The 13,916-nt window shown below is 47.3% G+C and overlaps 1 non-coding gene across 1 annotated transcript; it reads left to right on the top strand.

Moving 5' to 3' along the window:
* Positions 1 to 11,883: 11,883 nt before the first annotated feature.
* Trnas-gga (transfer RNA serine (anticodon GGA)) lies at positions 11,884 to 11,964 on the top strand. The gene is given in 2 exon segments: positions 11,884 to 11,921; positions 11,930 to 11,964. It is a non-coding gene; the product is annotated as a tRNA-Ser (tRNA).
* Positions 11,965 to 13,916: the final 1,952 nt, after the last annotated feature.

Raw genomic sequence — 13,916 nt, forward strand, 5'->3', positions numbered from 1 at the left:
TCTCCGTACGAGCGCTAATTTCTTACATCTTATCTTCATGGTCTTTACGCGAAATGTACGTTGGCGACAGCAGAATCGTTCAGTGGTCTGCCTCAAATAGTGGTTTTCTAAATTTCCGCAACAGTGCCTCGGGAAAAGAGCGTCGTCTTCCCTCCGAGAATTTCCATTTGAGTTCACGAACCACCGCTGTAATACTTGCGTGCTGATCGAAGCTACCGATAGCAAATCTAGCACCACGCCTCTGAGTTACTTCGATGTCTTCCTTCGATCCGACCCAGTGGGGTTCCCAAATACTCTAACAGTACTCAAGAAAGGGTCGCACCTGCGTCCTATACGGCGTCTCCTTTACGGATGAGTTAAATTTTCTCAAAATTCTCCAAATAAAGTGAAGTCGAGCACTGTCTTTCCTGCTACCAACCGGACGTGCTCATTCCGTGTCTTATCGCTTTGCAACGTTACGCGTTGATATTTAATCGATATGACCGCGTCAAGAAGCACATTACTAATGCTGTATTCGAACGTTACAGGATTGTTTTTCCTATTCAGCCGCATTAACTTACATTTTTCTACATTTCGGGCAAGCTGGCATTCATCACAACTAGAAATTTTTCCCTCGTCATACTGGAACCAGGGGTGAACGCGCAGAGTTCACCTCCATCAGATTGTCAACCTCTCCTGGATGCCTCGCTGCGAGGAGACATTCACCCTTCGTACATACGAAAGCAGATTAAGCCAATTGACTGCGCTACATGTTAACATCGTGGGTCATCTCTAGATTTCCTCCCTACCATTTTTTGTTCTGCTACTCAGCGATACAATCCAAAGAACCACGTAACATTCTGAAGAGAGTGACGGCGAGTACACGCGCTTACTACGTACTCGAATAAGTTCCCTCATTCTCCTCGAAGTGTCGCAGCGATAGAAATTGCGGCAACTACAACCAAGATTCTTGCATCAATTTGCGAAACACGGTACGTACGGTAAACAGTCCAGCGAGCACTTAGCATAAGCTCACTTGATAAGATTGTACTTGTGGCTGTTCTCTTATGTTTTGTGGAGATGTTTTCTCAGCCTGTCGGAAGCGCCTAGAACCGCTCGGCCACACCGGCCGGCTACGTTTTTCACGCATCTCCATGTTTACAAAGTAGTATCTCCTGAAAATTCGGTGTGCAGTGATATACTGTGGCAGTGTTTTCAGTGTTACGTGTGGGTAATGGCTGCAAAATTCTATGAAGTACTGAAAATAAAATTTTGGTTGCCCGTAAGGCATTAGATAGCAAACATGCAACAGGCCAGCAGACTAAAGATGTCCGGACACTGTCCCTCAAACACCGTGTGTGAAGAAAACGTAAGAGACCCAGTCCGCAAGGTACAGTGATCAGTGCAGGAATTAAACGCTAGGGGCGCAGCAGTAGACCCACTCGCGACAAGTGGTCAACTGAGACAATAAAGTCGCCTCCACAGCCGCGCCGCCGGACATCCGTAGCCTTTCCCGGCCGAGTGCGCAGTCGGGCCGCCGCCGCTCTCCTTATCTGCCTCGGCCGGCGTGGGGTGTCTCACTGCGGGAAGGGATGACTAACGCGCCAGCATGGAGCCGGGCATTTCCGGACGGCCGCTAAGTATTGGCGAGTCTGCGCTTCTGCGAACCCGGCACGCCGCCTCCCACTCGCAGACGCGGGTCGCCTTCTGGCGCGTTTGCAAAACACTTCCCGGAAGTCTCACAGCCGCGTTACACAACCTTACCTGTCCGCTCGCTGGCGGCTGCTGCTGTTGCTGCGCACTGCACCCACCGTGCTCTCTCGCCAAACTTCGTCGTGAGATAAGGCCACGACACGACGCCAGATGTCCGTTTCCAAATGAAACGTTCCGCAGGTGAAGCAAGCTCAACTAATTCTAACACATTCGAATTTCTCTTTGTGCTTTCCCTACCTGACTGCCAGTTATCTCTCGAGATATGAGCACTGGGTATCCGTGGTTTTCGTTAACCACTTAACGAAAATGACGGATGGTTTCTCTAAAAAGGATACCGCCTATGTTTTCTTCCTCCTACTGCAGTTCAAACGTGTCCTGCGTCTGTAATGGTGTCAATGGTCGGCCTAAAATTAAGTCAGAATCTTGTCATATACCTTGTAACTGTTTATCTCTATGTTTTTTTAATACTGACGTCTCTTGCTTGTACACTAGTTCCACATATGCTCGTAGATACTGAGGTGAAACCCTAGTCTAATAATTTTAAAAAACTTTTTTTCGCTGAATTAAGATTTCATTAGGCGTTCTAAAGACATTCACAGAGCTTTACTTCAACGGGGAATAATTTATTGTCCATATTAATTCCATTTTGAAGCAGGATTAATTTGGCCAAGAAATTATTTACACATATTGTCCCTACATGATCCACGTAATGTATACTGGAAGCTGCATTATACACTGAAACGCCGCCCGCATCTCGTGGTCGTGCGGTAGCGTTCTCGCTTCCCACGCCCGGGTTCCCGGGTTCGATTCCCGGCGGGGTCAGGGATTTTCTCTACCTCGTGATGGCTGGGTGTTGTGTGCTGTCCTTAGGTTAGTTAGGTTTAAGTAGTTCTAAGTTCTAGGGGACTGATGACCATAGATGTTAAGTCCCATAGTGCTCAGAGCCATTTGAACCATTTACACTGAAACGCCAAAGAAACTGGTATAATCATGTATATTCAAACACAAAGATATGTAAACAGGCAGAACAGGGCGCTACGGACGGCAATGCCTATATAAGACAACAAGTGTCTGGCGCAGTTGTCAGATCGGTTACTGCTGCTACAATGACGGGTTATCAAGATTTAAGTGAGTTTGAACGTGGTGTTGTAGTCGGCGCACGAGCGATGGGTCACAGCAAAATGGTTCAAATGGCTCTGAGCACTATAAGACTTAACATCGGAGGTCATCAGTCCCCTAGAAAGAACTACTTAAACCTAACTAACCTAAGGACATCACACACATCCACGCCCGAGGCAGGATTCGAACCTGCGACCGTAGCAGTCGCGCGGTTCCGGACTGAAGCGCCTAGAACCGCTCGGCCTCCACGGCCGTCTCGGGACACTGCATCTTCGACGCAGCGATGAAGTGGAGATTTTCCCGCACGACGATTTCACAACTGAACCGTGAATATCAGGAATCCGGTATAACATCAAATCTCCGACATCGCTGCAGCAGGAAAAAGATTCTGCAAGAACAAGACCAGCGACAACTGAAGAGTATCGTTCAACGTGACCGAAGTGCAACCCTTCCGCAAATTGCTGCAGATTTCAATGCTGGGCGATCAGAAAGTGTCAACGTGCGAACCATTCAACGAAACATCATCGATATAAACTTTCGGAGCCGAAGGTCCACACGTGCACCCTTGATGACACAAAGCTTTACGCCTCGTTTGCGCCAGTAACAGCGACAATGGACTGTTGATAACTGGAAACATGATGCCTGGTCAGACGAGCCTCGTTTGAAATTGTATCGAGCGGATGGACGTGTACGGGTATGGAGACAGCCTCATGTATCCATGGAACCTGCAAGTCAGCAGGGGACTGCTGAAGCTGGTGGAGGCTCTGTACTGGTGTGGAGCGTGTGCAGTTGGCGTGATATGGGACCCTTGATACGCCTCTGACAGGTGACACGTACGTAAACATCCTATCTGATCATCTGCATCCATTCATGTCCATTTTGCATTCCGACGGACTTGGGCAATTACAGCAGCACAATGCGGCACCCCAGACGTCCAGAATTGCTACAGAGTGGCTCCAGAAACACTCTTCTGAGTCTAAACACTTCCGCTGGCCACCAAACTCCCCAGACATGAACGTTATTGGGCAGCTTGTAATGGTACTTGAATTACGTAACCATTACGGCAGCTCACCTCAACCTCTCGATACCAGCAATATTCTACTGTGTTTCCGTAAAGTAGTTAACATATTTCTGAGACAACATTCAGATTTGATTTCATTAATGTAGAGGTACTCTGATACATCGATATGTTTGTATTGCAATGATGTTATTCTTATGTGTATTCTTTCTTTTGTCACTATGATCTTTTGACGTACTTGTAACTCTGATTTTTGGGCGCGTAAGCGATTATCAGTTAGTTAGAGAGTCGGACCTTGAGAAAGTCAAGTCTTGGACGTCATGTTGGAAAGACGCATATTGTAGTCAGCTTATAAAATGTGAACTTTAACAGTGAGGAAGATGTTTTCAAGTATGTTTTGTATTGTGAAGTGATGTTTTGTGAGTTACGGGGCACAGCAACAAAAGTAATAAAAAAGAAGTGTAACTTAAATTCGGAGTGCTGATTATTTTTTTACATCACCATTGTGCTAACTTTCAAAGGTTTAATCTTCAAGAATGGTTTGTGAAACACATCTATAAAACTTTTGAATATCGCATAATAAAACCTAGGCCTCTTTGCATCCGAGCTTGGAATCGTCACCACCTAGATTTTCGACGGTTGAGCCATGATTATACAACGAGATCAGCGTGGGAAACACGAAAAGGTGAGTGCCTAGTTTATTCATTATTACATGGAATGACTTTATTAACTGTACTCTAATGACACCTGCCACATAATAACTTTGTTGTTGGCCGAAAATGCAGTATTTAGCAGCGTGAGCAACACCATAATCATTATTAAAATGTTGACCTTTGTTGTGGTAAGGTTGTTAGAAGCTCTGGGATGCCTTGCAACGTGCTGTTCAGAAGAGATCTCCACCCCCTCGTAGTCTTACGGATTTGTGGACAGCCCTGCAGGATTCATGGTGTCAGTTCCGTCCAGAACCAGTTCAGACATTAGTCGAGTCCATGCCACATCATGCTGCGGTATTTATGCGTGCTCGCGGGGACCCTATACGATATTAGGCAGGTGTAGCAGTTTCTTTGGCCCTTAACTGCATATAGTGATAAACTGAATGTAACTCCTATCGCGAGAATAAATTACAGCGGCAATACCCGTCTTGGAGAGAGTACCATTAGACGCATTGGATCACGGGACGAGCGTAAGCTCGAGAATTTGCATGATTGCAAACTCTTATTTATTGACCAGTTGCCGTTGTTACATACACCCTAGAAGATATTTTTTCACAGTTATTTTATTACTGAATTCCATAGTGCCATACAAACGCTAAGGCTTGTCGTGGATATGGTACGAACACAAGTCACTAAATCGCGGGCCGATCAAAAGATCAAACAGAAACCTGAGATTTCCCGACCTGTGACGTGAATTGTTCGAACAGATGAAGTCGTACTCAAAGAAAGCCCTGGTTGAAACAGTGAAAACTGAACTGAAAAAAATTAGGACGAATTCTCCAGAAACACAATAAGGTACTTGTCGCAAAATATAACAACAGATGGTGCAACGGAACAAGACTGGGTGTGGAGAACCTATAGAGGTCACCATCATCACGGGTTATGCCTCAAGTAAAGACGTATTCAATCCTGGCATTCCGTTGATACGCCTTGACTTAAATATGCCCTTCGATTTGAAGCGATGCGAGTTTCACATGAAGCTCGAATATCAACAAGGCACAATGCAGATACTGAACATCCCTGACAACGCTGGGCACTGTAGCTAGTGTTGTCATCGAAGAGGAGATCACTTAGTTACAGTCTGAGGCGAATTTATTCTTGACTTATCAACAGACGTAAATCCATCTCACGGTGGAGGTGTCAGCCCCCGAAGCGCGAAGTGACTGTTGTTAGCAGTTCGTATTTTGTTCCACGGGCCAGTATGTGGGATGCCTGTGATTCGCACCTCGAGTTCCGCCAGCTGACAGTGAAACGGCGCGGGACGGAGGCGCCTCTTGCCGGCCGCGGACTCGCGGCGAGCGATTTCCGCCCCCGCGGCCCGGAAAGGCCAGGCGGCGCTTTCACTGCGCTGCGCTGGCCTTTGCCGCAGCGCTTCCGGCCGGCCCGTGGCCTTTGCGCGCAGCACTGCCGAAAGCGCTGACCTGGACACGACGCGAGCACTGCACAGCAAGTAAGGCGGCCGCTTCCCCGTCGTTTCGAAACGGCCGCAGCCCCAGGGGGGCGAAAGCAAACAGCCCGCCCGCGGGGCAAAAACAAAGCTCACGGCTGAAGGATGGGCCCGTGCGCCAGGGGACACGCACCGCAAGAAACACTGGAGGGGCCGACGTGCCGAGCAGGAACACGTGGCGCGCCGACGGGATTTATTCGAGACGGCGCTCCGCCTCTAGGCTTTGTCCCGCTGCCACCACCGAAAACAAACACGCGGACACGTGGGATGCGCGCTGCGCCGCCGAGTCACTAGTTTTAAAGTCCGTGCGGCGAGGCGGCGCCATCTACAACTACCCCCTCCCTTCTCTCTCTCTCTCTCTCTCTCTCTCTCTCTCTCTCTCTCTCTCTGTGTGTGTGTGTGTGTGTGTGTGTGTGTGTGTGTGTGTGTGTGTGTGTCGTCGTGTAATCGATTCCGACCCTCCGCGACCCCACGAATTAAAGTACGCCAATTTCTTCTGTCCTGTACCGTCGGTTCTGAATCTGCGTAACCCCGTGGATTAAAACACGCCAATTTCTCCTGTTCTGCGCTATCGCCAGAAGACTTCCCGGTCGGAATCCATTACTTTCGTGCTCGAACAGTCCACGGGCACACTGCCGGTTCATAGTGTCCAACGGGCACAATATTTCGGCGATCAGACATGTCGCCATCGTCTGGTGCGCTGACGAACTGAGCTCCTGAGGGCGGGCGGCCGATTTAAACACCCTCCCCCGCGGGCCGCTCTCTTCGCCGTCCGCGCCCGCGGTCGCGAAGACGTGGGCGTCGGAATCTGTCGTAGCGTCGATGTGCTTGCTACGTCTGCCCTGGTCGCCAGTTCGTTCCTCTTGCTGAGAGTCTACTTAGTTACATTCAATGCCGGGTCCCAAGCCTTGCTGAGATTGTAGCCGTAATCTCGGTTGATAAGATCTTCCCTGGTTCGAATTTCGATAGCTTCCCATATAACGCTGTCCCAATATTTAGAGGTCTGAGCCAGGATCTCGGTACGCTCATAAGAGCGACCCGTGGGGGGAGGGTATTTAAATCAGCCGCCCGCTCTCAGGAGCTGGAGAAAAATCCCAATACCCATCCCCAAATCCTACTCCTACCCAAAATACTACAATTATCTCGCCAAACCTCAGGCAAGTACCAGACACACACAGAACAAACATCACATCTCACAGACATCAAAAAAGTACAGAAATAATCACACACACAAGTACACAGGGGAGTAAAAGCCGACAGGCTACAAACTCCCCCTCACACTTCCCCAAAGAGGGGAAAGTATTAGATGTAAGCAGCAGTCTCAGGAGCTGAGTTCCTCAGCGCACCTGACGATGGCGACATGTCTGATCGCCGAAATATTGTGCTCCTTGGATACTATGATCCGGCAGTATACCCGTGCACTGTTCGAGCAACAAATACGCCGGGAGAAACTGAAGAATCACATCATTACTTTCGTGTTGCACTCGATCCACCTCATCTTTGCCGCCCTTTTCTCATTGTGCCTTCGATCTTTCCCATCATTTCGGTCTTTCCCAGCGAATCAGGTCTTCCCAAAGTAGGTCAGTTTATTGTTCCATTAACAGACCTTCTAAGAAGCAATCTGGTTTTATTTGCTGGAATACCAACTTAGTCCCTTTCTTTGCAGCCCATAGAACTCTCCCAAGTTTCCTCCAGCACCACAATTCAAAGGAGCCCATTCTACAAAGGCCAGCCTTTCTTAACGTCCAGGTCTCACATCCGCGTATCACAACTGGAAAGACTATACCCCTTACTGTACGGATATATGCTGTTAAAAGTTATGTCAGTATCCCCTAAAACACTGCCCCAAGGTCGGAAATTGCCTTTCTACCAAGTAACAAGCGTCTCTTGATTTCGTCGCTGCAATCCCCATCAGCAGAAAGCTGGGAGCAGGATTTGTTTGAAAACGGAAACTAGCTCCATTGTGTCTCCAACAACATGCCGTGAAACGGTAGATGTAGTTGCCGTAATTGCCATTTTGTTATTTCACCTTCAGTACAAAGATATTAAACTCTTCCTCACTTTATGTCAGCTGGTTTGTATCATCTGCATATCTAACGTAATTTTAATTCCAGTTTCTTCGCCGGCCGGTGTGGCCGAGCGGTTCTAGGCGCTCAGTCCGGAACCGCGCGACCGCTACGGTCGCAGGTTCGAATCCTGCCTCGGGCATGGATGTGTGTGATGTCCTTAGGTTTAAGTAGTTCTAAGTTCTAGGGGACTAACGACCTCAGATGTTAAGTCCCATAGTACTCAGAACCATTTGAACCATTTTTTTGAACCAGTTTCTTCTTCTAAGCCGGAAATCCTCATAATCTGCTCTGCGTGCAGACTGAATAAATAAGATGATCTATACTGCCTTGCTGTACTACTATCAGAATCACGACAGCTCTTACGCTGCTCCGTAGCCAAAGTCTTCTCTCCTGCCATCCCATTTCGTGCCTAAAAAATAAAGTTCGAGAACACTGGAAATAAATCTGTAAGCTCTCAGTTGCTATAGAAAGCAAATATAGCGCCATTATCCAACCTGGAATTCTCGGAAAACCATTTATTTCCAAATGCAAAATTAACAGACGCCTTGTTACACTTTCTGCAGTGGTTCCCACAGATGTTATGTATTTGAATATATATATTTCAAAACCGCCAAGAGATGTTGATGAAACACTTTCTTATTTAGGCCTACCACCGGCTTCATTCATCTGGTCAAGCACTGAGACTCTACTGACGATAGACAAAAGTAATGATGAAGAGCAAAAATGAAATTGGCGATAACACTGACGTCAAAATCGGTGATAACGACGTAGAGGAACTAAGGAATTTTGCTGACTTAGACGCAAACTTACGCAAGGACGGTATAAGAAGCGGACTATCACAGACTAAGAGGGCATTCCTTACAAAAAGAAGTCTCAAATCGGCTTTAATTCGAGGAAGAAATTTCTGAGAATATACGTTTGGAGCAAAGCAATTTGCGTGAAAGTGAGTCATGGATTGTGGAGTTACCGGAAAAGACCGGAAGTGAAGCGTTTGACATGTGGCGCTATAGAAGGAAGACGAAAAATAGATGGACTAAAGAGAGGTGAACTGAGGATTCTCTGCAGAATCTGCGAGAAGATGAACATGTGGTAAACACTGACAAGAACAAGGCACAGGACAATACCGGTACGACATGTGTTAAGGGATCAAGCAATAACTTTCATGGTATTAGAGGAAGCTGTAGGAGGCAAAATCTGTGCTGGGAGACAGAGACGAATATACCGAAAACGTAATGAAGGACTTTGGGGGCGAGGGGTTCTATGCCAGCGTTCATGTTGTGGCATCAATAAAATACGAGAAGGCAATCGTAAGGTTTTAAAAATAAAGTTAGGTTTTTTTTTCAGGTTAATGTCTTCAATACTAGAAGCGAAACTGTAGCAACTGAGTCAGGTCAACCAGATGAATCTTGTGTGCTTCCCTCGCCCCGTTATATCGTGTTCGCCTCAGAAGCACCAACACATAAGACAAATTGGCAGGCGACTGATGTAGCCAAGTCTCCTGCCATTATACGCTAGATTTACGATTTGGTGACTGAAAGCGTATCAGAAAACAAAAATAAATCAAGCCTTGCATCATTGCAGTGGGAGAAAAGAATATTTAAATCTGCCCCAAAAGTCCACGTCATCTGTTACTTTTTCCGGCATTACTAATGCGAACAAATCTGGGAAGCGTTTGACTTTGTCTAAATGAAAGGCTATATCATTTATATTCATACAGTAAAAACAAAACACTGGATGGGGTGTGGGCATCACTCCCCCTCCCTCCAATCCCCCAAAAAGAAACGTCGAAGGTGGAAAATATTTGGAAAAACTAGAACTCCTTTCCAGGTTCGAGAACTTTAGTTTTAATGCTACGTTACTCTCTATAAATCGGCCACCTGTGTGGAAACGGCTGTGTGGATTTGATAAGATGTCTTCTGGGGGGCGTCGTGACCCCTGCGACGCTCCCCTTGCATCCACGCCGGGATAGAGGGCGTGGCAGAAGCTCGGCCGGCTATCAGCGTCAACTTAACGCGGCGGCTGTGGGCGCAGCGAGCAGCAGACACGAGGCAGCAGACAGAAGGCAGAAGGCGACGCAAGGGCACCGGCCATTGTCTATTGTGAGAGGCGGCCAGAGCAGCCACTTCCGCCGCTTGCGACACTTCCTGTCCCGGCAAGTGCGCCTGGCTCCGCCGGACCTCTTAAGACTTCCTACGCGGCCAGCGAGGAAGACTCTCCTATCTGCGTACACATTTCATCCACAAAATCTCACTGCGTCGCTAATCGTAGTCGCTGGATCTGGTAGTATCGTGAGCGTGTCTATCATTACGAGATAATAGTGAACACCTGTGACATTAACTCTGCTGGCTACTATGAAATGCAGCCCTTACCACGAATTTGACCACTGGACGGAAGTAAACAAATGTGAACTTAGGTCCGCTGAATACTATGAAATGTAGAATTATTAAAAAATGTCCATGCTTGCACCTATAGTTCATAACAGGACTGCGTTCACAATCGCGCATAGCTTATTGTACATAAAACTTCATGAACTACACTGCATTGACAAAAGTCGTGGGATACTTCCTAACTCCTAATATCGTGTATGACCCTGCTCCTATGACTGCGTGTAATAGTCACAAAATAATTAGAAAGCTTTTTCGCTACTTTAGGAGCACGTTACTTTCGTTCAGTTGTTGCATAGCTCATATATAAGGTAGATGTTTTAACGTACCTAACAATAGGAAGGTTATAATTATTTTACACAACCTTGTTAATTAATCAATTGCAAAATAATTATAATCTTCCTACCTTTAAGTACATTACAACAGCGAACTTATATACACTGAAGCGCCAAAGAGTCTGGTATAGGCATGCGTATTCAAAAACAGAAATGTAAACAGGCAATTACGGCGCTACGGCCGGCAACGCCTATATAAGACAAGTGCCTGGCACAGTTGTTAGGTCGGTCGCTGCTGCTACAATGGTGTGTTATCAAGATTGAACGTGGTGTTCCAGTCGGCGAACGAGCGATGGGACACAGCATCTGCGAGGTAGCGATGAAGTGGGGATTTTCCCGCACTACCATTTCGCGAGTGTACCGTGAACATCAGGAACCTGGTAAAACATCAAATTTCCGACATCGCTGCGGCCAAAAAAGATCCTGCGAGAACGGAACCAACGATGACTAAAGAGAATAGTTTAATGTGACAGAAAATTGCTGCAAATTTCAATGCTGCGCTATCAATAAGTGTCACCGAGCGAACCATTCAACGAAAAATCATCGATGTGGGCTTCCGGAGCCGAAGGCAAACTGTTGTACCCTTGACGACTGCACGACACAAAGCGTAACACCTAGCCTGGGCCCGTCAATATTGACATTGGACTGTTGATGACTGGAAACATTTTGCTTGGTTGGACGAGTCTCGTTTAAAATTGTATCTAACTGATGGACGTTTACGGGTATGGAGACTACGTCACGAAACCATGAACCCTGCATGTCAGCAGGATACTATTCAAGCTGGTGGAGGCTCTGTAATGGTATCGGGAGTGTGCAGTTGGAGTGGAATCCCTGATACGTCTAGATACGACTCTTGATAGGAGACACTTAGGTGAGCATCCTGTCTGGATCACCTGCATCCAATCATGTCCATTGTGCATTTCGACGGACTTGAGTAATTGCAGCAGCACAATGCGACACCCCACACGCACAGAATTGCTAGAGTGGTTCCAGTAACACACTTCTGAGCTTGAACACTTCCACTGGTCACCAAAGCCCCCCATACATGATCATTTATTGAGCATATCTGGGATGCCTTGCAACGTGATGTTCAGAAGAGAGCGCCGGCCCGAGTGGCCGAGCGGTTCTAGGCAATAGTCTGGAACCGCGCGCCGCTACGGTCGCAGGTTCGAATCCTGCCTCGGGCATGGATGTGTGTAATGTGCTTAGGTTAGTTAGATTTAAGTAGTTCTAAGTTTTAGGGGACTGATGACCTCAGCAGTTAAGTCCCACAGTGCTCAGAGCCATTTGAACCATTTTTTTGTCCAGAAGAGATCTCCACCCTCTCGTACTCTTACGGATTTATCGACAGCCCTATAGGATTCATGGCGTTAATTCCCTCCACCACTACTTCAGACAGAAGTCGCGTCCATGCCACGTCGTGTTGTAGCACTTCTGTGTGTTCGCGGGGGCGCTACAAGATATTACGCAGGTGTACCAGTTTCTTTGGCTCTTCAGTGTATAAGAGCTTTGCAACAACTTCTCGAAAGTAATGTGTTCCTTAAACTACGGAAAACTTTCTTGTTATTTTATGACTATTACACGCAGTTATAGGAGCAAGGACGTACATGGCATAGTATACTTCTAAAGAATCATCCCTGAATTAAGTTATAACGCTCCTAGGACATCTACAGGTATGACTTGTTTGTATGTTAAAATCACGAGTGTCACTACTGTATCCAACGAATGTGTGTCTGTTTGAGATACATGAAAATGGCCTAAGGCCGAAATTGTACAATCGTACGTGAAATAAAAAGACTGGCAGCTGAAGGCATCACGAAATCACTCAAAAAAGAAAAATTCTGAGCGTGCATGCGACAAGCTGCTTATCCAAGCAAGAGCCCCAGGATCCTCAGAAATGTCTCTCCCCACAAGTGCTCCAACTCCGTGGGATGCAGCAGTCTTGGAACGGAGAGGTTGGCTGCCGAGCAAGAGCTCCATGAAACCAACCTTAGAGTTGACGTCCAAAACAACAACAAGTAATGACATGAGGAATCGATTACCTGGCCCCGTGACGCGCTCTTAACGCGGCGCAAGTTCACGATCGCGCCATTCTGTCTCACCGGAAACAGGCACGTGCGCTTCCCGTATATAAGCGGCCTCGCGGGATTATGGCTCGTTCGGAGAACAATGCCCCGTAAATCACGGCGAGTAACGGCCGGCCATCCACGGAAACTGCAGCTTTTTATTATTTTCTTCCTTATCCTCGCGCCGGCTCACGATAAGCAGATTTGCCCGTGATGTGTGAGTGCCTGTAAATTTTTATTGCCGTGATGGCGACGCGACCTCTGCCGCGCTGCCAGCACGTGCAAGCGTGTGGGCGCTGCGGGAGGGAAAGGCTCGACGCGCGCCCGTCCACGAGAGGCATCCTTCCAGAAGGAACCTCTGCGCGCCGGGAATGCTGTTCACCCGAGAGAGGAGGAGATGTTAAACAGCCACCGCGGTAAGTATCTGAAGTGGGTGGCGCAGGGGGGTAGTAGTTCAGTCAGCTTCACCGCTAGCAAGTAGAAAAGGAGGGAGGGAAAAAGGAAAATGGACATGGAGTAGAGGAAAAAACCACAAGAAGATTAAATCGGAAACAACAGACGACCGGCCACTTTTCAGCTTAATAAGTCGGCTTCTTTTGTAAACGGGAGGTTTAAAATTTGATAGGACTTCTCTTAGCCTTTATTACGTACATATACAATTGGGTTGGGGTGTTTGGGGGAAGAGGCCAAACAGCGAGGTCATCGGTCTCATCGGATTAGTGAAGGACGGGGAAGGAAGTCGGCCGTGCCCTTTCAAAGGAACCATCCCGGCATTTGCCTGGAGCGATTTAGGGAAATCACGGAAAACCTGGAGCAGGATGGCCGGACGCGGGATTGGACCGGCGTCCTCCCGAATGCTATACAATTAGATTTTATGTTAAAATTTCGTTGCTTTGATTGTAATTCAGGGGTCAGACTACTGTACCATGCTGACTAGTTTTTTTTCCTACTATATTTTACATTTTTTAATGAGGTCAGCCCAGTAGCTTGCTTGTATCATTGCGTGATGTAACTGTAGCTGATGAAATGGGCTCTGTTTGAAGGTAAAAACAAGTGCCATGTAAAAGTACGAT

The sequence above is a fragment of the Schistocerca cancellata genome, chromosome 8 (assembly GCF_023864275.1).
Source record: "Schistocerca cancellata isolate TAMUIC-IGC-003103 chromosome 8, iqSchCanc2.1, whole genome shotgun sequence".
Classification (NCBI taxonomy): Eukaryota; Metazoa; Arthropoda; class Insecta; order Orthoptera; family Acrididae; genus Schistocerca; species Schistocerca cancellata.